We start from the raw sequence: 27,288 nt of genomic DNA, 5'->3' as shown, positions 1-27,288 counted from the left end.
AGATTAAACTATTTTACACATAGACCCACCAAATATAAGGAGATCTACACTATAGTTTTCGGAAAAACTACAAGTTCATGTAATAATGCGATTTATATACTAGTCGGCAAGTTTGGTGTGTTGAGATTAGTTTGATGTGTCGGAAATTGTTTGATTGAATTAAGAAATTGTTGAAGTGATTTTGTAAAATAAAATGATACGCTCGAAAGCGTGGCCACCTCCAGTTACGGGGGAAACTCTTGCGAAATTTTTCTAAAATCTAACACTTAGAATTATTTACAAGTGTTAAACTATTTTTGAGATGTTTTGAAAATATATTTCGCCATGACTTTATTTATTAAATAATCGGAGGTGGGATTTTCACAAAAACTAAACATGATAAATATTTATTCGATAAATATATTTTTCACCACACTGTTTATGATTATTTTGTGAAAATATATAAATATTATTTTTAGAGTAAAAATAATATTTACAAACGTTGACGAACCCAAAATAATACAAACGCTTACACAACGAACGTATAAGTTACAACGGTAATTACTATTACCACTTAATCGTTAAAACGTAACTTACGCTTTATACGGAAATATTCATAAACGCGTATTTCGTCAACGTATTATTTTGGAAGGTATTAAGTGAAGAGAAAATATAATATTTTTGAGAAAAATATTTATATTTTGGAATGAGAAGTAAAAATATATTAAGTGGGACTTAATAAGATGATACAAATACACATGTATTAAATCCCCCCCATCCTTGGGAAGGAAATTAATTACCAAGTATATACAAGGAACGGTTGTCTAACTGTTCCCCAAAACTTAAACTATAAAGCTAAGGCACGGCCATCCGTCTAATAGAATTAGCACATGTAGGTCGTTGCACAGCTGCCTGATATTTGGAGTACTTGGTATAGCGACGCACTGAAGGTGAGTTCATGTCCCCCTTTTCTCTTAACTGTTTTCAGTTTTCTAAACTGCGGGGGTGAAATACATGTTACTATGTTTGCGAATATTTCTGATATGGTATGGTTAGCGTAAGGAGGGTTGTTATTTAGATCATGTGAACTGGGTAGGCGGAAACTTGAGGTCATTAATCCTCAGGGTAGGACCGAGGGGCAGGAGCGATAGATCTATTTGGGTGTAGCGAGCCCAGTCCCAGGCCCAGCGTAACGGACCTCGGGATGACTTTGTACCCGGCGCATAAATCTGCTAGGTTTGAGCCTTCCTACTTGCATTTCACACATATCAATGGCCTTGCAAACCATTGGTGATCTCTTTTTCCTTATTTGCTACATACCGGGATTTTATACTTACAAAGGTTTTTACTTACTCACTACACATGAACTTGCTCAACAATTTTTGTTGATTTTTCCAACTTACATGTATTTCAGGAAATTAAGGATCTGGCATGGTATGATACGTTTTCACGCTGCGTATGAGAAATAAGGTCATCCAAAGTTTAGGGGTCGTGACTCTTGCCTGGACGAGCCACCACTCTTAAACTACGTCTGCTTTATGTTTGTGATTCTGAACAATGTTTTTTTTTATGAATTAGGTTGTAACTTCCGTTGCATGTGTCGGTACTTTAAAACAATGTTGTGGTACTTTTATTTTGAAACTTAATCAATGGATGATCTTGCATGGTTTTACTTTCATATAGCTTTGTTATGATTAAGCTATGGTATTAAGAAGTCACACCAAATTAACCACGCTTCCGCAAAGCCAGGGTGTGACAAAAATAGTTGTCAAAACTCTGCCACTACTGAATCAATAGTTGTTGATCAAACCTCTGCCACTTAATCAAGTCCAGCCTCTGTTGATAAAAATCCATCATCTGTGGATAAAAACCAACATTGTGCCACACCCATTCCTCCTATTCCTCCACCTCCATCACCAACAAATGTTGGCTCTTCAAAATTGCCAACAGATGTTAGCTCAGATGGTTCACACCTGCAGCCTTCTCCATTCAATGCCATTGTTCCATATAAGGTGGATCTAATCTTCCTTAAATCTCATCGGATCTAATCTTCCTTAAATCTCATCCACCAGACCATATCATTGGCAACATCAGTGAAGGGGTTCTCACAAGAAGTCAATCCCAAAACATCTGTCTTTTTGCAGGTTTTCTATCTCTCATCCAACCAGTCAAGTACTAAGAGGCACTGAAAGATAGTAGTTGGATAGAAGCCATGCAAGAGGAGCTCCAACAGTTTAAAGACAACAAGTATGGGAACTTGTACCACTGCCTAAGGATGTATGTCAAATTGGCACAAAGTGGGTCTTTAATAACAAAACTAATGAAAAGGGCATTGTTGTCAAGAATAAAGCCAGGTAAGTGGTTCAAGGCTTTAGACAAGAAGAGGGCATAGACAATCAAAAACCCACATAACTACCTCTCTACTTTCGAGAAAACCAACAAAAACACCACCTTCCACTCAATAATTGACATCCTTACTTCATCCAAACATAAAGGAATTCTTACTACCGACGTACCAATGTACCAAGATACACTCTGAGATTTTTGGGCAAATGCTAAACTTGAAGAACAAAACAAAGAGCCCTATGGTATAACTTCCAAAGTCGGAGGTGAACTTGTTGCAACAACCACAACCACTATATCAACAACATTTGGCAAACGACTTGGTAGGTAAGACATCTTTTCTGAAAAATGATCTTCATACAGAGATGATTGAGAGGGGGTATGATGGACAGTTAAAAGGGGCTACTATGCTTAAACCAAATTTTCCACCTCTAATGAAATTCTATTTCTATACCCTCTTAACATGTCTCTATTGTAAAACCACTACTTTTAATGAAATACCGTTGAAAATTCAGTACTTGGGGTATGTAATTTTAACAAACTCTGATTTTAACTATTCCCAAGCACTGTTTTCTGTCTTGGTTTCAAATGTGAAGAAAATTCAAAATGGGTAAAATGCTATTTTTCTCATGTTTCCAAGACTATTAAGCTACTACCTGCAAAAACATGTTTCTAAAAGGCTTTTGAGCAAGGTGCAGCTTGTAAAATAAATAATCTATCCTCTGAAACTTTTACTCGCCTTATGACCAAAGAGTCAAATGTTTCCAAAACACAAGCAAAAGGGAATGAGCAAATTTTAGATGAGTCCACATCTGCTCCTCAAACCTCTATTGCTGAGCCCACTACTCCTTGTGGTCACAGCACCAAAACCACTTCTGTGAAACCCCCACCAGCAAAATCCAAAAAGAAAACCACTGTCAAAATTAGAAAGCCCACCAAACCCAATAAAAACGGTCCTCTAGAAGATGAGATCCCATAGGTTAACCCAGTGACAACACCAATGTCACTTGAAACCACTTCTGCTACTTCCTCACAACTTGTGGAAAGATCTCAACCTATAGACCTAACTCCTCATGTTTCCTCACAAAAGGAACATGTTGTAAACACAGGGACACCACAATATGAAGCAATACTTTCATTTGAAAGTATACTTAAAGGCCCTTCTCCCGGGGCAATGTCTCTTTTAACACCACTCCCTTCATCTCCTATTCCACCAACCCTTGAACCATTGTTTGAAGCAATTGACATTCAGACCCAAAGCAGTCCCTCTCACCAACACACTAATAAGAGTATGCCACAACAAATGACTGTGTCTGAACCTGTTCAATTTGCTAACCCCCAAACAGTTGAGGAGGCTACACCCTTTGAGTTTTACAAAACTCTTGTAGGTAATTCAAGTGGAGCAGCCACTACAACTGAGGAACCCATTGGTTTTTAGTTGGACAGTGGTTACATAACTAAGACTCCCTTGAAGGCAACCATTGTTGAGGATACTACGGTAACCTCTGCTCTAGTGGGAAGTCCCCAGAACCAAGACAAAGGGGCTTTTGTTTATGATGATTTGGAGTCTACTCTTATCACCAAAACAAACACAACCACCTCTGGTGGGAATTCAGATGATCCTATTAAGTTAGGTGATTAATTAAGATACACAGAATTGACGGATAGAATGTCTTCTATGGAAAACATTGTTGGTGAAATGAAAGATATTATGAAACAGGTGTTGGAGGCTTCTAAATGTCAGCCTAGTACTCAGCAAATTTCCCAAGAAATCAGGAATTCAGTGCAACCAATCCTTGCTGCACAAAGGGAATTAGCTAAACTCAACCACAGCAAGCACATGGAATTGATCCGAATCAGGGGTATCAAAGAATCCCTGGTCAAACTCACTGGCTCCTCCCCTGCTCCTGTTTTTGAACAGGATGATGACGATGATGCCAAAAAGGGGGAGAAAGACCCTTTAATAAAAGTTGGAGCCTGATCCTAGAGTAAAACCAAAGGCCCAACAAAAACAAAAGCCAGGATCTGCCAAAGAAACTTCTGCAAAAACTTCTGAAAAATCAAATGTTGGAAAGAAAAAGGGAATTGATGAGACCCTCAACATCCAAACTGATGAGAAGATTTTAGATAAGTAGAAGAAGCAAGATCAAGAAGAGAGGAAAGCCTATAATTGGAAGAAAGAATAGGAGGAGAAAATGAAAAGGGAAAATATTGGTACTTCACAAAGAAGGAAGTCTTTCAGAAACAACAGACCACCAATAGCCACCTTTCCAAAACATCTGCTGCTCCTAAAAGGCCTGTATCCTCTGCTTCACCAAACACCAAACCTTCACCTCAAAAACCACCATAAAAGAAGCAGAAAATAGCTTCAAAACCACCATCCTCGCCCATTAAACCAATAGATGTTAAGACACATGTTGTCTCAATAGAGGTTAGCCAATCAACTGCCACCATTCATTTCAACACACCACCATCAACACAACCACCCCTACACCCCAAAGATTCCCTTCACAACCACCTTCACCTAAACCACCTTCTCCATCTAAAACTCCTCCACTACCCAAATTTGCTTATGCATGCAAAAGAAAATTTGTTGTGCATGATGATGATAAGGAGATTCCATCACCAATCCCTTTATCATCTGCTCCCGTTCAAATCACTCCACCCTCATCATTTCCACTTGTAAATCCACTTCACAATCCATCCACTGGTACACTACCATCTGTCATCCCTTAAGCTGCTCAATATCCTCTAGAACTGCTTGTAGTTCAAAGTGAAATGGAATCTTTTTACAAGATAGAGGATCCATCTAAAAGAACCTTCCCATCTCTCAATGGCTTCAGACAACCTGATAACTTAGATGAGTACTTGAAGTTAAAAGCAAAACAAGCAGAGGTTACAGCCCGAGAAGAAAGCAAAGGGTTAGGTGACAGGAGATACCAAGGTCTATTATCACACAGGCTTAACAAAGTCAGAAAGCTTGAAGACTTTGCTAAAGACCTTAGTAAATCCATGTCTGAGCAACCTTTGGGTACTGAGCTTAAAAAGAAACTAAGGGTTGATTACTTAAACCACATAATGAAGCACAAGCCCTACAAAGCAACCAAGGCCCAATTCAAAGATTGGTCAATAGATGCTCTTAGGGAAGAAATTGACAAAATTACAAAGATGAACAATGATCTTCTAGTCAAGAAAACTGCACTAAATTGGGAGAATTCAAAGCAAGTTGATCCAGATGAAGCATTAAAGTTCAAAAGAATGAGAGCAAAGCTTGTTGCTGTTGATTATGGGTCTACAAGGTCAATAGCTAGATGGTCAAAACTTAATGTTGAAGAGACCTACAAAAAGCTAGAAGAGCTCAGAGTAAAAGACCCAACGGTTCCTCAAAAGCATGTTTATCCTCCAACCATTGCTAGCAGGCCTCATCAGACCCATGTCTCCAAAAAGCTTGCCTTAATATCTGTCTTACCCACAAATGCCTTGAATTAGTTTAAAAGGCAAAGGCAGACTGATTAGGAAGATGAGCAGAGGTATGAAGAATATAGAAAGAGGTTATTAAATGCCAGATTGAATTTCACATGGATGATGCTGCTGATTAACTTACTACCCAATTACATGAAACAATTAAACAGTTGGCAAGCAGACCTCATTCTCCAAACTCATCACAAATAACCCTCACCCCAAGAAAATCATCTGATCCAAAAATACTAAAGCGGAAGTCATCCTCAGACACCCACGTATTGACTTTGCTCATATCAGATGGTAATGTTGAAAGGATAACAAGGAAGGATGCATATGGTCTGAATGCAGATGACCTTCAAGATCTTCTGAACCTTCAACTGGAATAGGATGAAGATGATATGGATTCCCTGGATTTTGAACTTCAATTCAAATGGCAAATCAGGGAAATATTGATGAGGAAACAAAGATCAGAAAATAAATGAAGGGTTTTGGCATCATCTGTTCTAGAGGGAGATTGTTGGCTCATGTGAAACTTCATTTGAGAACATATGATACAAATCCAAAATTGTTTTGCAACAACTGATCCACAATAACAGTGCTTTGAATTACTACTTTCTTCAACGGCAAGATATCTAACAACTGCTGGTTCTAAGGTCTGCTCATTGCTAAGCTCTGCTGGATTATAAAGATTGTTAAAGACTAAACCACTGAAGAAGTCAAAGATCTGCTGGAAGTCAAAGGTCTGATCACCCTTTGTGGAAAGCACTGCTAAAGCTTCATTAGAGGTTGAGCTCATCAGAGGATAGTATTAACAGTGTCTTGTAATTAGTGTTATATTATTGTAACAGTGTTTAGCATTAGCAGTGTTTAGAGTTTGTTAATATTGTTAGATGTCACTGTCTCGGTGACATCAGCCAAGATGCCACAGTGGTTAGGATTGTAATATAAATAGATAGTGCCTGTACTGTTTTTTGAGATCACTTCATCACTTGCATTTTGTACGAACAATCACTGTGATTTCAGGTGGAGGGGCAGTTGTAATTCATGCATACGTGAAGGAGTGTGTAATACAATCTTTCGACTTAAAGTATTCATAATGAAAACATTTCTCCCATTGTTTGTGTTATAAAGTTTTCTTCATTTCCGCTGCAATTATCTCATCTTATTATCTTCTTTCATCTTTCATCTTTAAAAACAAAGACAAATAATTAAACTCAGATCTTAACAGAGTTTTCTCATTAATGTGGGGTTTTATCCTCGTTTCATCCATAATTTTTCTAAGATCGGTCACCCGATGACCCAACTTCTTGAGAAGGATAGGACATTCGTATTTTCTGACGAGTGTGTTAGGGCCTTTGAGGTTTTTAAGGAGAGGTTAGTGAGTGCTCCCATTCTGATTGCTCCTATTGCTTCAGGAATTCGACTTAGAGATTAGGGATAAAAAGTGTGCTGAGAACATTGTTGCGGACCATCTATCCCGATCAGAGAACCCCAAGATGGAGAAGACTCAAGAGGATAGGATAGGATAGGGGATGAGTTCCTCCATGAGGTGTTGATGTTTCTAAAAGCCTATGAAGAAGGTTTTCCCTGGTTTGCCGATTTGGTGAGTTACTTATCTACTAGCGACCTTGTGGAGGGCATGTCATATCAGCAAAAGAAGAAATTCTTTGCGGATGTCAAGCACAAGATTTGAGAGGGCCCTTACTTGTTTAGGATCAGAGCGGACCAGGTTGTGAAGAGATGTGTATTTGGAGTTGAGTCCAACAATATTTTGCAGCATTGTCATGAGGGGCCAACGGGTGGCCATTACGGAGCTACTTTCACCACCAAGCGGGTGTTTGATGCGGGCTTATACTAGCTGGCCATTTTTAGGACGCACACGAGTTCGTGCGTAGTTGTGATGCATGTCAGCGGACAGGTAATATCTCATCCTGGAGTGAGATGCCGCGGAACCCCATTCAGGTGGTTGAGATAATTGATATTTGAGGCATCGATTTCATGGGTCCGTTCCCATGCAAGGGTTGTTGTAAGATTTCGCAGGAAATTATTTTCTAGGTTCGGGACACTTAAGGCCTTGATTTCTGATCGAGGTACCCACTTTTACAATTTACAGATGTAGAAAATCTTGAAATATTATGGGGTTACCCTTGAGCTTTCAAAGGCTTTTAATCCACAGACGAGTGGTCAGGTAGAAAACTCGAATAGAGGTATTAAAAGGATCTTGGAGAAAACTATCGGAAATAGTCGTATTGATTGGCCCGACAAGTTAGATGATGCTCTGTGGGCTTTCCGGACTGCTTATGGAACGCGTATTAAGACTATACCCTTTAGATTAATTTATGGGAAAGCGTGGCATCTACTGTTTGAGTTAGAGCATCGTACGTATTGGTCACAGAAGGCAGTCAATCTTGATTTGCCAGCTGCAGAAAAGAACTGGTTTCTTTAGATTCACGAGCTTGAAGAGTTACGCGACTAGGCGCACGATAAGTCGTGGGCATATAAAGAGCGTGCCAAGGAGTGGCACGACAGACACTAGAAGAAGGTGAAAGAGTTAAAGTGTGGGGAGAAGGTGTTGTTGTATAATTCACAATTGAAGTTGTTCCTGGGAAAGCTTAAGTCACGTTGTCCTGGTCCGTATATGGTTACACAAGTTTTTACGCAAGGTAGAATAGAGATTGAGAGTGGGGATGGTCAGCAGTTTACGGCTAATGGTCATAGGTTAAAACATTTTTTCGAGGGACCGACTAAGGAAAGAGAGGAGGAGTTGATTGACCTCCTGTAGTTAACACGTGAGGATTAGGTTATCACACTCAGGTTATACCCAAATTGTAGAGTTCGTATTAAGTTTTGGGGTATTTTTCTTTGTATTTTGTCAGTGTGGACCGTTTTGCATCGTACGTACTTATCTGTTTGTCGAGATGCGCACTTTACAGACGAAAGGAACAAACCGAGGAAATAGGGCGAGTTTGGTTATAATAGTAATAATAATAATAATAATAATAATAATAATAATAATAACCTATTAAACATTCTAATTAAAGGCCTTACGGACCGCAACATAAACCCTTGTTGTTCCTATGACCACAAAAATCTTCAAAAATAAAAAGCCTTGAGGACCACAAGGCATCACCTTCTAGGTCAGCGAGACCATCTCAGGCACCCAGAACCGTTACACTTGCGATGATTCATGATGATAAGATTGCGCAATGAGAGCGCATGGATAGTATGAAGTGGAGGTTTACGCTGGAGCATTTAGAGATTAGGGGATGCTACAGAGTATTATGTATCACTTCCACATTCAGCCTCCCCTGGTACAACAGCCATCACCATAGGATCCACCACATGATGCTACAGAGTATTATGGATCACTTCAACACTTTAAATAGAGGTGATATTCAACCTCATTCCTTACACCTTTCAAACTTTATCTCTATCACTTGGAGCAGCTTCTAGACCAAGAAGCCTCCTTCTCTGAAGTTCAATCTTTCCCTTGAACACTTGTAAGTGTTCTATCTCAGTCGTGTTCCATTCCTAGGCTAGTAGTTAATAGTCGAAAGTGAAACAAATTGACTTCTGCTTTGACTTTTGGTTATGACCATTTCGATCAAGCCAATTTCGAATCGAACTTGGCTACGTGATCTTAATAATGAAGGTGTTAATCCTTTGTGATGACACCCTATGAAGATCACGTTAAGTAAGTGAAATAATGAGTCAACATTTTATTAAATAAAAGTTAAAACGCTTATTTTTGCAGATTACGCTAAACAAGTTTTCAAGTATCAAAAGGTTAATTTTTGTCATTATAATAGTTCATAAAACATATCAGGAGATGATTGATCATGTCCAACTCATCATTTCCTGCTTATAGCTAGTTTAGCAACCAAAAGTCAAACAGTTTGACTTCTGCTTTAATTTTCGATTCTGGCTCGTTTGCTTAAGATTATAACTTGTATAAGGGTTGTTATATGATCATATTATTGTAGGGAATAACCCTATGAGGTTATACCTTCTAATCATATCATTTGTCGGGTCTATTGAAAAGTCCACATGTTATGCCATATAAATGCCCAAAGTGCCCTTATGGCACAAAAGATGGTTTTAAAACCAAATCAACATGTAACCTGATTATGAAACTGATGTTACGATAATATTAGATATGTTTTGACATTATGGACTTGTCTTAGACCAATTCGACCCCCTGATACCACATATACGTGTACGGCTAGTTTAACATCATAAATTATATAAACTAGTTAAAATGGGTTAAAACCTTTCCAAATCAATTCTAATCAGAATACTTGGTTATATGACCCATATAATACGAGTCTTTACACTCGAGAGGGTATAAACAACATTCTATCCGGTCTCCGCTTAACCTAGCGAACCGTGCATATTTATTAAAGTTAACCGGTCAAAGTCAAATGACTTGTATAAGACCCGTTAACATTCTAATGGATCATAATTGGGTTCGTTCCAAACTAGGAGCCTCTAGTAAATTGCACCTGTTTTAGTTATTTTGATTAACGGTTATGCTTAGCACCTTAGATTTTAAAGATTAGCACAGGTAAATACTCTTATCCTATTTTCTTTTATAAGGGTTTGGGATATGGCACTAGCCACTTGGTCGGGTATTGAATCAATGATAAATGATGTCCAAAATTTAAATAACCCGTTTTAATCCGTTTTGTTTGATAACTTAAACATTGGGGGTAAATACGACAGTGTCCACTATATCCTCGACTCATTTAATTACAAGTGGACACAACCTAAGTGCGGGGTGTAGGCATACACCTGACAGACACTAATGCTATATTATATTATATTGAAAATGTGATGTGTCAGTTAATCATGTACTAGAATTTAGTTCCGGTACCCATATGTATTGACAAGAATGTAAAACTGGTAACAAGAAGCATTACTTTATCCCAAGTAATTTTAAAATGATATACCAAATGGTATCAAATACTTTTTGAAAAGATTTTCAAAAAGAGTTAGTTAATTGTATTTGTTAGTGAAAACCGACGTATTTTCAAAAGACTAACCGTAGGTTATATAGCAAATACAGAATAGGCTTGAGCTGCTCGGTCTAGGCGTTTTGGAATTTGCAACTTTACGAAAGACCCTATTAGTCTCAAATCATAATTTTTTTCATTCGGTCCGCATGTGGATCTTTTAGTACGAACCGTCTCTAAATTATTTTAAACTTTGGACTTTCAAGTTTGTAGTTTGTAATAAGTAATTTAAACATCTCATCTTCTGATGTGCATTGTGATTACTGGTATCAATCGTCACGCATAAACCCCAAGTCTGGGCCTACTGGGAAATTAGGGTGTAACATGAACTACGTTAAAGTATTTATATATAATGGTATATTTTAGCCAGTGTAATTTAAGTTTTGAATTTAGAAAACACTATAAGATACAATCACTCTTTACTTCACACTAGGGCCTGTGCACCCACTATAAGCATAATATAATGATGGTAAAATACTGAGGTTATCCAAGGATACAAAGCTTTTAGTATCGAGATGTTGTCAACGTCTAGTCAAACGCAAAGGAGAGTTGGGTTTTTTTGTTGTTAAATAATTCATAGTTTTAAATATGGTTTAAAAAAAAGAGGTGTTTGTGTTTTTCTTACCTCTTGATGTTTCGTTAACTAAACCTTACCATGTATCATAAGAGCTTACTTTAAGGGACCACCATACATCTTTGGAGGGTTATTCCAAGTACCATTCGAGACAACCCACCAAAGCCATTTTTTAAAGGCCTAGAAAGTAGTTGTATTCTGTTAATGCATAAAGTCATGGAGTTCATCCTTAGTGACCCTCTCACATCTCAACCATTTTGGAATGAATCAGCAGGGAAACCCTACGCAAGGTCAGAATCAAACCACAACGATGCCAAAGAATCAGCAGGGAAACTATACACCATTGTGGACTAATATACAGTAAAAAGTAGGCATAAGGTGTTTATACTACCTATCACGCTTTGGAAAGACTTAACCAAACCCGAAGTCTCAAACAAAAACCAATACCTCTAACCCTCTATTAAAGTAATTAACATTTTAGGTTCTACATAGACATAGAAAACATGAATTTTTTGAATTAACAAAACACAAGGTTTTTAATTCGTTTTTAAGGATATAGAAAACTAACTTTCAATATGTTACTTAGTACTTAATGTCATTAGCACACACACCCCTTGTTAATCCATAGCTTATTTTTAGTTAACTCCCCATCAATGGATTGTCTTCCCCCAAACTCCTACAAGAACCTTAGCCACTCATGACTTCAAAGATAACTTTCAACAAATTTAGAAAAGATTATATTAATAATCACAAGATTGGTAATTACTTAATGATAATATTACAATTCTTAATGATGACAAAAACTAAAAGAAAGTGGGTAGAAGAAGAATATGTTATGGCAGAGAAGGAAGAATTGAGCAATGGAAATGGGAGGAAGAAACTCTCTTGAATAGACTCTAGCGTGGCCCGTATCTAGAGAAAATCTTGCGAATCTAACCGGAAGTGAGGCACGTGTCTTGCCTCCCAGGAAGGAGTAGTGGTATGTTCTTGTGGGTCCCACCAGATCTTTAAAAATCTTTAGAAATATTTTTTAGCGTTTTGTGGTTGAGGCACGAAGCGTGTCTGGAAGTACTGTCCGTGTCTTGACTCTGTAGGCCTAGTGATATCCTCATAAGCCAATTTGGGATCTTTTTGTCATTGTTCTCGAGGATCGCCCGTGTCTGGGAGGTATGGGACGTGTCTCAGGCGTTTCGGGTCCAAAAATGTGATTTTTTCGTTTTCTATTGAAAGCAAAACCCGTTTTTCGGAGACACAGACCATGTCTCAAGAATTTGATCAAGAGGACCATTTATTTAGCTTTGTCAAGATTCATATATTATAGTCCGCGTAAATATTTCCTAGCCCGTGATATGCTTATGTGATGTTTTGCGCTTTTCTGGCTACATCGTTGACTTTTAATTGGCCAAGGGGACCACCATTTTGTCTTGTCTTGAGGATACGACTACTTTTTTTTTCATAACTTGAGGATTATGCATGGGGCGTATCATGTCAGCACGGCCCGTGTCTTTGACGTGTGTGAGCGTGGGAATCATTTTTAGTATATTTTAAGCACTTTTACTCATTTATCAAGTTTTAAATTAATAAAACACGATATAACACAATCACTCTCTACAACACGCTAGGGCAAGTGCACCAATCGTTGGCGTAGTATAGTGATGGTAAGATATCGAGGTCGTCTAAGGACACAAGAGCTTTTAATACTGGAATATCATCCATATCCAATCTAATCAAATTTTTAGGAAAAAAATGTTTAGTAATTAAAAATAAAGAAAGAAACTAAAATAATAAAAAGAAACAATAGACAAGATAGAATCACTTGGTTCCGACTCATCTTTTACGTATCCTTTGATATTTTTCGCACTTTGGGCTTTTTAAGAGATTATCTTAGTTATAATGGCATGTCCCTCTTTTGGAGGCAACGCTACCCTCGGCCATATAGGTCTGAGTCAGCAAGGATACAGTCCCGCAAGACCGGTTTAAAGTTTTAATAGTAGTTTGTTTATAAGGGATTCAAGTCGTTCTTACTTTCCCCGATTCATGCTATCTGCCTCAAGGGAAGTCCTAATAAGCTTAAATCAATTTCTCGGAGGATCTTTACACTAAACGAGGCAAGAGCTTTACCTAAACCACCCTTCTAACCCCCTTCCAGGCCGTTAATGTGCTTTATATTGAACGTAAAGACACGAATGAGTGAATCAACAAAACATGAAGGGATGATAGAATAAAGTTCACTTTCAATATAAAAAACTCGTTATTAAAGTCATTAATACATACTCAATTAAAATGTTAACCAATGCTTGGAAATTAAAAGAAATATATAAAAGATTTGTCTTCACCAAGTGATATAAGAGATTAGCCAAGCATGGCCTTTATTTGACAAAAACACTTACATTCAGTTTTGGGTCCCGATGGATGATAGAGGAATGTGGGGGATGATGGTGGTGGAGTGGTGGCAGGTGTGAGAGAAGTGGTTTGCCAAGGGATAGATTGCAATTGAACCAAGCACCCCTATTTATAGCTGGAAACAGGCCTTTCACACGGCCCCGTGCAAGAAGGGCACGACCCAGTGCGTTTGTACACACGGCCCAGTGCGTCAGAGGCATGGCCCCGTGGTCTTGTACTTGTTGTACTATAGGAAATTTTGCATATCTGGGAGTTGACCACGGCCCGTGTCTCTTGTCTTCTTTTGTTTGTGTTTTCTTCATGGACTCTAGAGTGGGGCACGACCCCATGCCTTGGTGGCACAACCCAATGCTTCTCTACTAATATGTTGTTTTTTTTGGTCTTGGGGTTAAGCTCGGAGGGTCGGTATGATGTGTCACCTTCTCTTCTTTTGTATTTATGTTGGTTTTTGTCGTTAATTTGTTCCTTTTGTGCGTTTAAGCTCTTTTAATTCTGAAAATCAAAAGTATTCAAAGAACCACACTTTTTTCCCACTTTAGTACACAAAAGAGTTGATTTTATACCTTATTTGATATAATTTATATGTTGCATTTTGCGCATATCAAATAACCCCACACTTGAATCTTTGTTTGACCTCAAGCAAAACTTTTTAATATTGCTTACGCACGTAAATGGAATAGGTAGAGATGAAGTTTTTAGGTCTTGTTTTTAGAGTGCCGGGAATCAAAGTTCTTTTTATTCTTGTTTCTATTTTATTTACAATCCTATTCGACTTAATTTATTTAGAACTCTTTTTAAGAAATATATATATATATATATATATATAGGGTAAGGTTGATCTTTGTCCTATATAGGGTAAGGTTCATGCGAGAACCACCTTTATCCTATATATATATATATATATATATATATAATAGGGGACCGCTAAAATGAAGGGTGGTTCTCGCGGTTCTCGCAATAAAGGGTATGTTTTTGGGTATGTTTTGTTGTGTTCACATTGGTTCTCGCGGTTCTCGCAATAAAGGGTGGTTCCTAACGGATCTTTTTCCTATATATATATATATATATATATATATATATAATAGGGGACCGCTAAAATGAAAACCACCTACAGTTGTAAAAACCATGAGAGCTTTTTAATCCGGAGCGAGTTGGACCAAAATTTTTTTTCATAAACGTAGATGTGTGTATTATAAACACATTTGTAAAAAAAATTCAAAAAAAAAAATGTCGTGAGTGTAGTTTTGAGCACCACAAGTTTGTTTTTACGGGTACCGTAAATTTTATTTAAAATTTACGGTACCCGTAAACACAAACTTGTGGTGCTCAAAACTACACACACGACATTTTTTTGAATATTTTTTACAAATGTGTTTATAATACACGCATCTATGTTTATGAAAAAAATTTGGTCCAACTCGCCCCGTACGGTGTAGTTCTCATGGTTCTTACAACTGGAGATGGTTTTCATTTTAGCGGTCCCCATAATATATATATATATATATATATATATATATATATATATATATATATATATATATATATATATATATTAGGCCTAACGTGCCTTTTTAAAATTTCGTTAAGCTATATACAAATTCAAACACCTCATAAGTGATTACTCAACACTCGGCCGAAAATGTATATGTGAAACGCTCGGTCCTGGTATGGAACTTACTCCTACCATATGCTTGACAAGTAATTAAACCTCCTCCTTTTTGACATAATCTTTGTAAATATCAAGATGACTTTAAAAAGGTTAGGTTTTGGCTTGGGGTAGGGATATTTATTTGAAAAGTGGCTAAAGGGATAAAATATCGGTTTTCTTTTGAAAATTTATTTTTTTTAGAGTGTCGGGAACAATGTTCTTTAGGACAAACAATTCAAGTTCTCCCCCCACATTTAAATTACACATTGTACTCAATGTGTCCAAAATGGGTTAAATTTGATTAAATGTGTAAATGTGGGTGAAAAACAACAAAATTTTTAAAGATTAGCTACTGGGCACGGGGTCATGTTACGTAGGCACGACCCCTTGTAAAAGTGCTAGTAAAGTGGTTTTTATGAAAATTTACTGAAGGCGGATACCGGGGGTGTGTTTATGAGACACGACCCCGTGTAAAAAGTGTCAGTATTAGAAATTTCAAGAAGATGGGCGCGGGGGCATGCCAAGAGACACGACCCCATGTGACAGGTCCATAAACAATTTTGTTTCATAAGGGTAGAGACACGGGGGCGTGCTTACCTTATACGGCACCGTGCTGAACTTACTGTAATGAAGATTTCGAGTCGGGGGACTTTTGTTTACGTGCATGGGGCTCTAGTTCAATGTCCTTTGGCTAGCTCCAATCCTCTTTTGAGTGTACCTTATTCCTACAAAGAGAAAACTTGAAAATAAAATCATTAATTAAGAGCTAAACTAAAATTTTAAACCTGATTATTCTCTTTCAAAAAGAAGCTATGAGGGTCCATGGAATGCCTCCATGGTGCTCCACGTTTATGAGGGTCCTTAGCTAGACCCAAAGTTGGTCAAATGTTACCCGATCGGGATGATTCGCACCCCAAATTGCACCGGTTGTGGGTGTATTCTAGGCTCGAGTCTATTGCCTTGATGTAATTGACCGGATCATCCTCTACATGTTGTCCCACTTCAAACATTAGTTCCTTGTCGCCTACCCTTAATGTTAGCCTCCCATCACTCATATCCACCATAGCCCATGCTGTGGTAAGGAATGGTATTCCTAATATGAGTGGGATTTCGGTGTCTTATTCCATATTAAGGATTACAAAGTTGGCTGGGATAACAAGTTCCCAAACCTTAACCAAAAGATTCTCTACGACACCTTGAGGGTATATTACTGGCCTATCCGCAAGTTAGATGCTCATACTTGTAGGATGTGGCTTCCCTAGTCTGAGTCATTTGAACATGGAGGCGGGCATTAGGTTAACGCTAGCCCTTAAGTCGGCAAGTGAATTGCTTATTAACGATCCTCCAATGGAGCAAGGAATGGTAAAGCTTACGAGATCAATCTTGTTTGGGGGAGTTTGTTGAGGAGTTCCACCGAGCATTCTTTACTTTGGTTGACTTGTTGAATTACTTCAATCTTCCTTTTGTGACTGAGGAAGTCTCTCATGAATTCGAAGTACTTTGGAAATTGTGTGAGGACTTCAACAAAAGGGAGATTGATGTGAAGTTATTTTAGGAGGTTTACGAACTTGGTGAATTGCTCATCGGTCTTTTGGCGAAGTAAACGGCCAGGGTAGGGTACTGATGGTGGTTTGATTGGTTCGGTGTTTTGGGGTTGAGTATTTTCTTGGTTATTGGTTAAGGGTGTGTTTGTGGGTTGGTTAGTTTGTGGAGTGTTTTGAGGTAAAGTTGTTTCATTATCGGGCCATTCTCTCATGTTTCTTAAATTGATGATGTTTACTTGTGCTTTTGGGTTTGGTTCAATGTTACTAGGGAAGGCACCTTGTGGTCTTTCAGAGAAATTTTGAGCAAGTTGGCTTACTTCTTTTTCAATGTTCTGTATACTAGACCGTTGGTTCCTAATTTCGGCTTCAGCTTGTAGGAACCTTTCCAAATACCGTTTGTCGGATTCAGAGAAAAGACGAGTGATGAGGTCCTGAAGTCTTTATCTTCCTCCTTGTTGTTGCTGTGGGTAACCTTGTTGCTTGTTTTGGGGGGGTTGTTGAAAGTTTGGCCTTTGATTTTGATTTTGTTGGTTGCTACCTCCCGATTAACCAAAGTTGGGATGATTTCACCATTCAGGGTTATAGGAGTTGCTCGTAGTTCCTGGTGGTCGCGTACGATTATTGAGCTATCTTACCATTTCCGTTTGGTTTTCCCCTTCTTTCATGAAACTCCAGTTTTCATGTGGACCGTCACACCCTTCACAAGCCATAACCGAAGTTGTTTTAGTTCATCTAGTTTCTTTATTTTTGTGGTTAAAGCATCGATTTGGGCTTGTAAAGAAGTGGCTTCACCCACCTTATGGGCTCCCGGGGCTATGGATTTTGAACCCCTAGGAGTGTGCCATTGAAGACTATTTTGAGCAATTTCTTCAATTTGGTTGTAAATTTCGTCGGGTCGCCAATTTCCATGGAGTCCTCCGGAATTAGAATCAAGGATTTGCCTTGTGTGTGGTAAGAGTCCATTATAGAAAATGGCCACTTATTGCCAATGCTCTAGACCATGATGTGGGCATTTCCTTAATAACTCTTTGAACATTTTCCATGTCTCATACAAAGATTCCCCGTCGTCGTGAGAGTATGAATTAATTTCGGTCATAAGTTTGGCGGTTTTAGCGGGAGGGAAATATTTGTAGAGAAATTTGTGTGCAAGTTCAGCCCAAGTGTGCACAGATCCACTTGGTAGGGTGTTGAGCCAAGCCTTAGCTCGGTCCTTGAGTGGAAACGGGAAGATACAGAGCCGGATAGCGTCGTTAGAGGCTCCGTTTATTTGAAATGAGTCACGTATTTCCAAAAAAATGGTAATATGTAAATGGAGATCTTCGTCAGGTATGCCATTAAAGGTGGCGGAATTTTGGAGTATTTGGATTAGGTGTGGTCGAAACTCAAAGTTGTTAGCATCGACATTTGCTAGGTTAATAGCGACTCCATGAGAGTACGTTGATCCGCCCTGGGGAGGTTTTGGGTCGAGGCTTTTTGTCGATTTCTAGCTTGGAGTCTTTTTCTAAAAAAACATTTGGGTTCCTCTAGTGGCACTTTTATGTCTTTGTAGGAGGTGGATTTCATGCATCAGGTCGTATTTTCTGCGAATTATACAAAATGGTGTAAATTTCTGCGAACAAAAGCAGGAAAAATGTTGTTCAGTTAACAAACACGGCCCCATGTCTATATAGGCACAGCCCCGTGCTATCGAGATAAAGTTTCTGTTTTCTGGTTCACAGATACTGGAAGTATGACACGACCCCGTGTTTTTATTCCAGTAACCTAGAAAACAGATTCTTTTCAGTACTATAAGTTGGACACGGCCCCGTGTGTGATCAAACACGGCCCCGTGCTGAATCTGCAGAAAGTAGAAAAAAATGCAGAAAAAGAAGAGAAAACCTAAAAAAAATAAAGAAGATTAAAAATGATTAGGTCGTAGATTTTAAACTTTCTTAAAATCCTTGTGTCCTCAGAAACAACGCCAAAAACTTGACGTGTGTGAGCGTGGGTATAATTTTTTGTATATTTTAAGCACTTTTACCCGTTTATCAAGTTTAAAATTTTTAATTTATAAAACACGATATAACACAATCACTCTCTACAACACCCTAAGGCAAGTGCACCCATCGTTGGCATAGTATAGTGATGGTAAGATACCGAGGTCATCCAAGGACACAAGAGCTTTTAATACTAGAATATCATCAACGTCTAATATAATCAAATTTTTAGGAAAAAGATGTTTAGTAATTAAAAATATAGAAAGAAACTAAAATAATAAAAAGAAACAATAGACAAGATAAAATCACGTAGTTCCGACTCGTCTTTTACGTATCCTTTGATGATTTCCGCACTTTCGGTTTTTTAAGAGATTATCTTATTTATTGCGGCATGTCACTCTTTTGGAGGCAACACCCTCAGCCATATTGGTCTGAGTCAGCAGGGATACTGTCCCGCAAGGCCGGTTTAAAGTTTAATAGTAGTTTGTTTATAAGGGATTCAAGCCGTTCTTACTTCCCCCGATTTGATGTTATATGGCTCAATGGAAGTCCTAATAAGCTTGAATCAAGTCCTCACACAATATACACACTGAACGAGTCAAGAGCTTTACCCAAACCACTCTTCTAACCCACTTCCAGGCAGTTAACATGTTTTATATTGACCGTAAAGACACGAATGAGTGAATCAACATAACCTGAAGGGATGATAGGATAAAGTTCACTTTCAATATAAAAAACTAGTTATTAAAGTCATTAGTACACACCCAATTAAAAAGTTAACCAAAGCTTGGAAATCAAAAGTAATACATAAAAGATTTGTCTTCACCAAGTGATGTATGAGATTAGCCAAGCATGGTCTTTGTTTGACAAAACACTTACAATCAATCTTGGGTCCCGATGGGTGATGGAGGAAGTTGGCAGATGATGGTGGTATCATGGTGGTGGAGTGGTGGCAAGTGTGAGAGAACTGGTTGGCAAGGGATGGATTCAATTAAAACAAGGACCCCTACGTATAGTTGGAAACAGGCCTTTCACAAGGCCCCGTGTCTTCTTCTTCTTTGCCTTCATTTAATGAGTTATGTCAGAGGCACAGCCCCGTGGTCTTGTACTTGCTGTATTATAGGAGATTTTGCATATCTTGGAGTTGACCATGGCCCGTGTCCATGGGACACGGCCCCATGTCTTTTTTCTGCTTTTGTTTGTCTTTTCTTCATGGACTCTGGAGTGGGGCACGACCCCATGCCTTGGTGGCACGGGCTCGTGCTTGTCTTCTGATTTGGTTTTTTTTTTTTGGTCTTGGCGTTTGTTAGGATCTGAGTTTCTTAGATTGTGTTTATTTAAATAAAATGAAAGTGAAACAGAGATGAATTGCAGCGGAATAGATGAAAAAAACTTTTATCACACAATCAATGGAAGAAAAGTTTAAGCACACATGTTTGACATCGAATTGAATGATTGTATTTATTACAAAGATCAATTACAAATGTATGAATGCATAAATCTCCCCCTCAGCCTGAGCTCACTGATTGTTCGTACAGAAATGACTTAGAAGAAAAGATCTAACAGAATAGTATAGGGTACTGTTCTATTTATAGTACAACACAACCACTGAGCATCTTCGGCTGACGTCACCATGAAAGTGACATCTAACTTCCTAACAAACTACAACTACTGATAACTAAACTACTGATTACATAAACAATGCATAAGTAAACCACTGATTCTTTATTCCACTGTTGTAGCCTAAGCACTGATGTTGAGCATCAGTGCTTTCTTCAAAGGATGATCACTTCTTTGGAGGAGCAATGCTTTGGTCTTTATCAGTGCTTGGGATTCATCAGTAGATTGAGCTTCAGTTCTTTGATCTTCATCAGTGCTTTGGCTTGTCAGTAGTTGTAAAATAGCAGAGCTTGTAGTCTATCATTTGTTAGGGCCACTGTCAAGGGGAAAGACTTTGTGCAGATACTTCTTATGATGATCCTTTGTTCTGAACCAGTTTTGGCTTTATCAACTGTTCCTTTGTTGGGTTCAATCCCAACAATCTCCCCCTGGAACAGATGAGGCCAAAACACTTCATTATCCAAGATTTTTTATTGTCTCATTAACAATTCCCTAACTTGCCCTTTGAATTGTAATTCAAAGTTCATGGAATCTTCATCATCCTCATCCCTGCATAGTTGAAGCTCTAGGAGATATTGGAGATCAGCTACACTCAGGCCTAGTGCATTTTCCATAGATATATGCTTAACTTCACCACTGGACTTGAGCAATGTCAATATGTGGGTCTTTTGATCAGACTTCCACTTTCGTATTTTTAAGTTCAGTGGGTTTCTTGGGAGAGCTTTTATTTTTGATGAGTTTGGTGATGGAGGCCTGCTCATGACTCTTTTAGCAATGTCTTGAAGCTTTGCTGAGTCAGGATTTTCTTCAATCATTTGCTGAAGAGCCACTTTCATGATGTCAGCTTCTTGTTCCTTTTCTTCTTCCTCCATCTGTTTTTTTCCTCTTTTTATGATTTAATGCAATAATGGAGGTATCAGATGATGTGAACAAGGTTTTCAAAGAAGGGCCTGCTGCTGTGGCTCATCAACCTTTTTGTCTTTGTATGCTGGCTTCTTTGGAACAGTGGGATCTGTTTCTCTTTTTCTTTCAAGCTTTGCATATGCCATATCAGTGTATTGCCTTAACCATTTTGCTATGGCTTTGGCTGTACCAAACTTTGCTGCAACCAACTCATGCTTCTTTCTTTTGTACTCCAAGGTAAGATCAGCAATTGTCTTTTTGTACTTGCTCCAATTTGGTGCAGATCTTCTCATACCTAGATCATTCTTTATCCTTTCACTCCTGTTTGCTTCACCTTTCAGAGCAATGAGTGGCCAGTCTTTAAACTGCTCAACCTTGGCAGCATAGAATTTTTCCCTCATGATCAAGTCAAGGAGGTCTTTTCTCATCTCCTTTTGCAGGTTAGCATCTGGTGGCAAATTAGACATCTCTTTACTTAAGTCTCTTGCATAATCTTCCAATTGTTTGACTTTAGTAAGTAAGTACTGATTCGACTTGAGATGCTATTATCACTTTCACCCTGACCTTTATACTTGGCTTGCAATTTAGCTTGTCTTGCTTTGAGTTTTAAATACTCATTCAAGTTTTTGGGAGGTCTGAAACCAGTGAGGGATAGAAATTTTCTTTTGGCAGGGTCATCCACTGTATAAAATTGTCTCATTTCATTCTTAACTGCATGTAGCTCAAGTGGATAATCTGCTGCTTGTGGTAGAACCCTTTCAGGATCATATCCTTCAAGTATTTTTGGATCTTTGATTGGGTTTGCCAATGTTGGAGGGATGAATGGTTGAGGTTTGATTTGATTGTAAGGTGCAGATGAAATAGGATCAGTTGCTGGTATGTCATCATCATGCACGTGAAACTTTCTTTTTCTTGTGTACACCTTTTTGGGAGAAGGTGTTTTTGTTTGAGGTTTTGGAACAGAAACGATTATGGGTTGAGAAGGAGTGTTTGAAGTGATGGGTGACTGACTAACAGTTGTGGAAACAACTGGTGTCTCAACCATTGTTTTCATTACAACTGTTGATGTGTCAACTGTTGTCTTCTACATTTTAGCAGGTGGTTTTTGTGATGGTAGTGTTGTTTTTGGTGTAGCAGTGGATTGAGTGATGGTTGGTGAAATGATGAGGGCAGTTGTTGAAACAACATCTGTGGAAACCACTGAAGTATCAACAACTGTTGATACAACAGGTGTCTCCACATCTGTTGGTTTTGTGGTTTGACGTGAGGAACTTTTGGGATTTCAGGGATATGTTTAGTGGTTTTGGAAGGTGTGATTTTGGGTTGATTTACCTTTTTGGTAGTCTTTCTTCTGTTTGAAGTACCCTGCACTTCCTTTTCCATAAAAACTTTCTTTTCTTATGCAAATCTTTTATCACCCTTTGTTTCCATTCTCTCTTTTCTCTTTGCCTTTTCTTCAGCAAAGCATTGAGGGTCACATCAACCTTCTTTGGAATTTCTACAACATGTTTAGCCATTGGATCTGGTGGTAGATACAAACCTTCTTTTCCTTTCTCCCCCTTTTTGGCATCATTAGGGTTTTCTACATAAACAATTGTAGGAGGAGAAGTGCCAGCGGTTTGGAACAGAGGAGCTTTGATAAGCTTTATATCAGCTTGAGTATCTTTCTACATTGCTTCCATCACATTTCTGAACATCTGTAGCTGAATTTCATGTTGTTAATCAGCATATTGCCTTTGTTGATGGAGCATTGGTTGAAACAGTTGCCATAGCTTAGTGGGGGTTGGAGCAGATGTTGAATCAGTGGATGGAGTTTTTGAGATTGTAACAACTGTTGCAGCATATTTTTGATATCTGCCACAGAATTTTCAATTTTGTCTACTCTCTCCGTCAGTTCTCTATATTTTAAACAATCACCCAAGTGAATGGGATCATCTGATTTCCAACTAGCAGTGGTTGTATCAGCAGTTGGACCAGAAGATGCTTCCACTGGTTCATCCACTGATGCCCCTTTTTCTTGGTAATGGGGACTTCCCTCTACATTAACTATCTTATTTAACACCAGTGGGTAAATGAAACACACCAGTGGTTAATTTGACAGCATCAGTAGTGGTTGCCTTCAAGGGAGACTTACTGATGAAACTACTGTCCAGGCATAAATCAGTGGATTCAATACCTGTAGTAGCTGCTCCACTTGAACTACCACCAAGAGTTACTTGTAACTCTAGGGGTGTAACCTCCTCAGCTGTTGATGGGTTTGCAAGGAAAGAGGAATCAGACTTAGTCACTTGTAGGAGTATATTATCAGTGATGGGTGGTTGAGAAGAACTGATTTGTGTCTGATCCATATCTAATGCATTCAACAGTGGTATAAAAGATGGTGGAATTTGTGAAGTGAGGATAGGAGTTGAAAGAGAATTTTCCTCGGGAGCAGGGTTGTGGAAGATGGATTCAAGTGGATCCAGAGCTTCATCATTTGGTGTCCCTATGTATACAACCTGATCCTTTTGTGAGGATGCAGGAAGAGTTTTAGGCTCAGGTTGAGATCTTTCTACCATCTGCTGTGTGGAAGTAGCAGCAGTGGTTATTGGTGACTTTTGTGTTGTCACAGGAGTTACTTCTGGGATCTCATCTTCCATAAGATCCTTTTTGAATGGGTTGGTGGGCTTTTTGATAGTTATCTTTTTGGTCTTTTTTGTGGGTTTTGGTGGGGGTTTCACAGCAGTGGTTGTGTTGCTGTGATCACCATGAGCAGTGGGCTCAACAGTAGAAACCTGAGGAGCAGATGTGGACTCATCCAAAGTTTGCTCAGGTTCCCCTGTTTATGTTTTCAAATCTTTTGACTCTGACAGCCTTGTAAAAGTTTCAGAAGAAAGGCTGTTGATTTGACAAGAAGCACCCTGGATAAGTACATGTGCACTATCATTTGGGATTTTCTTTTGTAAGTAATAGCTCAAAAATCTAGGAAATAGCAAAAATGTTCTTCCTGTCTTTTATATTATTAACATTTTTGACCATATCATTGAAAATCTTTTGGGAATAATTAAAATCAGCTTCTGCCATGATAGCATATCCCAAGTATTGGATGTTCAATGGTATTTCATTGAAAGCTGTAGTTTTATTTGAAACACACATGAGCAGGGTATGAAATAAAAATTTCATGGGAGGTGGGAAATTCCCTTTTTGCAAAGTTGTTTTATTCATTTGTCCCTCATACCCCCTTTCGGACAGATCTGTCTGGTACTCATGTTTAGGGAAAGACTTATTACCTGTGTGGTCGTTCATCTCAAAAACCTCAGAGAGTGTTTGTGGTGTGATGGAGACAAGAATTTTTCCTACTTCAGATGTAATAGCCCAGGGCTTTTTGTCCTAAACTTAAATTTTTTCATTTTTCAAAAATTCACGTAGGGTTTCTTGATAAATTGGTGCATTGCAAGTCAACAAAGTTTTGTACTTTGAAGAGGAAAGAGCATCAATAACGGAGTGAAAATCTGTGTTTTGACTTGTTTTCTCAAGGGTACACAGATAGTTATGAGGGTTTTTGAGATAAAGAGCCATGGTGATTCGAAGGTAGTTGCGAGAGGAGGAAAAAGATGAATGATTCGAGGGATTTTGATGGAAACTGCTTTTGAAAGAACTTTTGAAGTCGATACGGCAGTGAAACCTCTGATTGGGGGTTTTAATCAGGGTTTTTCTAAAGTGAAAAAGTGAATGCTGACGTGGCAGCGGTTACAAAGATCTGATGGCTAAGTACTGTCCACGTGACAACCTCTGATGAATAATGGATCACAGTTATTTAGGAAACCAGTGATGATCAATATCAGTGGTTTTCAGTGGTGAAAATGAAAACAGTGGCTGACTTTTAACTATCAGTGGATAGACATCAGTGGGTTAAAAACACTGAGGTTTGACAACAATGATTAACAATGAAAATGAATGAACAGAGGATGTCTTTCAGCAGTGGATAGTTTTCAACAAAACAAATGTTTGAAACAAACAGTGGTTGTGACAGACTTTTAAGGATTAATGAAAAATTTTCATTTTTAGCTATTTTTAAGGATGGATTTTTGATTTTCTGAAAACATTTTAATCCTTTTTATTCAAAGAAAAACAAGATTTTGCCTGTTATCCCATGTTAAGCATGCCAATCCTAGAGATCAAGCTTTCAAAGGTGGATGTGTCTAAAGCGTTTGTTAGCACATCTGCTAGCTGATCTTTAGTATGAACATGATGCAGAGAAATCAAACCTTTTTCATAGCAATCCCTCATAAAGTGATGTCTGATGTCAATGTGTTTGGTGGTTGAATGTGAAACTGGTTTTTTGATGATATTTTATGCTGCCTGACTGTCCAACATGAGAGGTGTCTTTAAGGCAGTGATACCAAAATCCAGCAGTTGATTTTGAAGCCATAACAGTTGGGCTGTACAGCTTGTAGCAGCAATATACTCTGCCTCAGCAATGGATGTTGAAACAGCTTCTTGCTTTTTGCTTTGCCAAGATACTAAGCAATCACCTAGAAATTGGCACCCTCCTGATGTGGACTTCCTTGTTGCATTGCATCCAGCAAAGTCACTGTCTGTGAAACCTGAAAGCTTAATATTCCCATTAGCAGTATACCAGATACCAAGTGTGGGAGCACTTTTTATGTATCTGAGTATCCTTTTCACAGCTATTAGGTTAGACTTTCTAGGGGCTGATTGGGATCTTGCATAAATAAATGTTGCAAACATGATGTCTGGCCTAGATGCAGTTAGGTACAATAAAGACCCAATCATGCTTCTATATAAGGTTTGATCAACCAAATCATTCTTTTCATCAGTCATGACTAGCTTGGTGGTTGCCATGGGTGTACTACATGGTTTACAGTCATTCATCTCAAATTTGTTTAAAAGTTTTTTAGCATATTTGCTTTAATGAATGAATGTACCATTTTGCAGTTGTTTTACTTGGAGACCAAGAAAACACTGTAGTTCACCCATTGCACTCATATCAAACTCAGTTGTCACGAGTTTTATGAACTCTTCACAAATTTTGAACATGTGCTTCCAAAAATGATGTCATCCACATAAATCTAGACAATCATCAAATCTTTCCCTCTCTGTTTTAAAAACAGTGTTTTGTCATTTTTGCCTCTTGTGAAACCAATAGAGAGAAGAAAGGTGGAAAGAGTTTCATACCAGGCTCTAGGTGCTTGTTTCAAGCCATACAAAGCTTTGTCTAGCTTGTAGACATGATTTGGATTAAATGGATCCTCAAAACCAGGAGGTTGACAAACATATACCTCTTCCAATCGTAGAGGAATGCACATTTGATATCCATTTGAAACATCTTTATGTTGTGGTTGACAGCAAATGCCAGGAACAGTCTGATAGCTTTCAATCTTGCTACAAGAATGCCCTCTTCCTGTCTGAAACCTTGAACCACTAGCCTTGCTTTATTCTTGACAACAATGCCCCTTTCATCAGTTTTATTTTTGAAGACCCACTTTGTGCCAATAGGACTCACACCCTCTGGCAGTGGTACAAGCTCCCATACTTGTTGTCTTTTAAACTGTTGGAGCTCTTCTTGCATGGCTTCCACCCAACTATTGTCTTTCAGTGCCTCTTGGTACTTGTCAGGTTGATGAAGTGATAGAAAACCAGCAAAAAGACAGATGCTTGGGATTGACTTCTTGTGAGAACCCCTTCACTAATGTTGCCAATGATTTGGTCAGGTGGATGAGACTTCAAGAAAATCAAATCTCCTTTGTATGGAACATTGGCATTTAAGGGTGAGGGCTGCAGATGTGAATCATCTGAGCTAACAACTGTTGGTGACTTTGAT

General features: G+C 38.4%; 1 non-coding gene across 1 annotated transcript; it reads left to right on the top strand.

Annotated features, from left to right (window-relative positions):
* The first annotated feature begins 17,960 nt into the window (after positions 1–17,960).
* On the top strand, positions 17,961–18,067 carry LOC118486116. Its single transcript, XR_004877972.1, has one exon. It is a non-coding gene; the product is annotated as a small nucleolar RNA R71 (small nucleolar RNA).
* The last annotated feature ends 9,221 nt before the right edge of the window (positions 18,068–27,288 follow it).

Source organism: Helianthus annuus, chromosome 13, assembly GCF_002127325.2.
Source record: "Helianthus annuus cultivar XRQ/B chromosome 13, HanXRQr2.0-SUNRISE, whole genome shotgun sequence".
Lineage (NCBI taxonomy): Eukaryota > Viridiplantae > Streptophyta > Magnoliopsida > Asterales > Asteraceae > Helianthus > Helianthus annuus.
This window is presented reverse-complemented; position numbering and strand designations above follow the sequence as displayed.